Below are 3104 nucleotides of genomic sequence, written 5' to 3'. Positions count from 1 at the left end.
GCCTCCAAAAGTCTCCATTCTCTCTGCCCCCTTTCCTTTCTACTTCTGCTTGTGAGACAGCAGTTTCTAGAAATGCTGGTAGACCCAGCTCAGAGACACAGGAAAAAGAAAGAGATGAAGCGGGAATGCAGCCAATGGAGTAGCTGAGAAGTGAGATAGGCTGATCACTGGTGGCGGAGGATTCATGACGGGAATGACAGAATCGCAGGCCTGAGGAGAAATCAGGATAGCCACTTCGATTTGTGTCTAGACTGTTACATAATTTTATCTTCTCCTTTAAATCGCTTATATTTGAGTTCTCTATCATCATACCTGTTTTCTATGGATTTGTTAGGGGTTGTGAGGTAAGCAAAGTTCACTCTTCTGCGAAGAGATGGGGTTAGATCGAAACCAAGCAACCAGACTCAATCAGGTAGAATAAGACAAGGCCCTGGAGGGTTTTTGAGTATAAGTCATTGTATAAATATATTTTCAAGCTTGTAGAATGCCTTTTCAAGTGATATTTTGCCACTCTCTCAAGCTGATAAAAGTGAGTGTTCGTGATCGGGGGACACGATCTGTTGAGTGATCAAAAGGTGTATCGTCCAGTTGCCGTCACAGAGAACAGTGGCCCTGACAGACTCAGCTGCTCTCTCTGCTGGGGCCCCACAGACACACCTGGAGCAGTTCTGGGTTGCCTGCAAGGGGGAATATGAAAAGTATTTTAATTGAATATTCTAGACCTGTTCCTTCAGTTCTAATGTTCTGAGTGGAGGGCAGAGTAAGAAAGAAGGCAGATGACACCAAGGGTAGCGAAGCCCGTGTTCGATTTGATGAATGGTTACTTTAGACAGTGGGAAACTGAGCGGATGCGAAGGAAGAGCAAGGCAAAATATAAATGGTGGGAAGTGATGAGCTCCTCCATGGGGGAGCTTATAAATATTTAGACAGGATTGTTTTCATTTAAAAAAAACATGTCTAGTGTCTAAGGGATTCCTTTTAGTTCAGTTATGGTATGGTTCATTCTCTTCTAGAAGAACCTTTATAGCTAAAAATGCTATTTCACTAAACAGAAACAGATTTGCAACAGGAGATATAAGACATATTGCAATCTATAACCACTGATGTATTAGCTGCAAAGCATGTGATTAATTCCAATTTCAAAGGCTCTGTCACTCTTGATATTGTTTGAGAAATAAACTCATAGACAGCTCTGACCCACAGAGGGAGCCCAGCGTGTGGGGCGTGTGGGTGAGCAGATAACTGTGGTTTCAGAGGTTGGGGCAGGGCGTGTATTCCCAGTTTGAACGATCAATAAGCATTTATGCTGATTATATCAAACTCTTAAAGCTCTTTCACCTCTTGTGGTCAACCAATCAGATTGGCGGGAAAAAACGCCAGTGACCACCAGATGAAAACGCTGCCATGTTCATTCACTTGCACGAACACTTCAAAATGCCTAAACCCAGGGCCATAAATCATTTTTAATCGGCTAAAGCTGGTCCTCGAAGGAAAGCGATCCAAATACAGCCCTGGCAAATGACTCCATTGTGAAAGACAATTGTGGCACTGCTGATGAATGCTGTTTTTAAAAAACTGCCCCTAGATTGTTTCAATTAACTCAACTTGGATTTATGAATAAACATCCATTCCCCCTGTGGGCTTCCCAGTCTGTCTTTGTCTTCGAAAACCCACTTCAAATCCATCAATCTTCAGTATTTTATTTCAAGTGATATGATTGAAGCACTAATGCTTTTTGGTTTCTATTTTTTGAAAGCCTCCTTACATTCTTGAGTGGTTAAAGACTTAGTGTGTTTGTTAAACTATGCGAGGATCGCTAACAGTACGGGCTCTTAATACAGAGGACGGTGGACTGTACTGCTTTTGAGACCGGTCGGAACACGGAGGGGTTCCCAGCGCGCTCCCAGCTTCGGGGCTGTTAGGGAAATGGTAGTGAAGCAGTTGTTTAAACTACCAGAGGAGTGAAAGAGCCCTAAAGCTTCTCCGAAAGCAAGGCTACTAATGAACACAAACCGTGATCCAATTCCGATTTCGCAGCGCACTTCAGCTGCTGATAGCGTCTCTGAGTATAAGGAAGTCAGATAGGAAGGGGATTCTGGTGGAGAAATTGCCCTCCTGGCTGAGAAAGTGGATACTATTTAAGTTTTATTTAGCCTCGGTTGGTGATGTGCTAGCAAACACTGAGGAGTTTACTGAGCACAATTCAAGCATGCGCTCTCACGGTTTAGAGTATTCAGGGATTTCCTGAGCGGCGTGAGGAAACGTCTACTCTGGGATAAGAGAAGGAAAGCGGGAAATAACATCGGAACACTTCAATCTCTCTCAACAGAGAGCTAAAGAAAGGCAGAACTACCCCTCTGAAAAATATAACGTGGTTTTTCAAATAACAAGTTGCTTGAATTAACTCGGGGAACCATCGTAGGAAGGAAATCATTGACTTTTAAAAGCAAATTTCCCTTGAGTCCTTTCCCCACTTTCTCTTTCCTCTGGGCTTCATAAAATGGAACAAGCCGGCGTCTATTTTCTTCCAGGGACCTTGATGTTAAAAATGTAAAATTCTGGTTAAAGAATGAGGGGGTGACATCATTAGGCCTTTGAAAGAAAAAGAAAATCAGGAAATCGAGCCTAGTAACTTCAAATTACCTACTCAAAGACTGTTCACAACTGCGAAGCATTCCTGGGAGGACCACAGCTAGCGCCTCATCCTGTTGGCTGCAGCAGATCTGCAGGGAGCCTTTGGATCCTCAAGCGTCCTGAGCGTGCTCCCCTCCTACCACAATGCCTCTCCCTGCTTCCTGTGTCCTGGTTCTTTCCCATCAGCCTCAGGAAGCAAGAGAGAAACAGGCTTCGTCTATCTGGCCCACACACTGGCTGTCTGTCTTCATCCAACTTTTTACATTTTTAAATATTTTTGGTGAATTGATCAAAACATTATGGTCAGGGTTAACAGAAGTTCAAATGAGTTTCTGTCAGTGAAGGGTTAAAGAGATTTTTCCATTTAGCCTCAAATTAGCATTCTGGAATGTGAGGAATGTTTTACACGAATGCTCTCTCTCTCTTTCTCTCTCTCTCTCTCTCTCTCTCTCTCTCTCTCTCTCTCTCTC

The sequence above is a fragment of the Alexandromys fortis genome, unplaced genomic scaffold (genome assembly GCF_014885135.2).
Source record: "Alexandromys fortis isolate MF-2015 unplaced genomic scaffold, M_Fortis_MF-2015_v1.1 scaffold_28, whole genome shotgun sequence".
NCBI classification, from domain to species: Eukaryota; Metazoa; Chordata; class Mammalia; order Rodentia; family Cricetidae; genus Alexandromys; species Alexandromys fortis.
Note: the sequence above shows the minus strand (reverse complement) of the source record.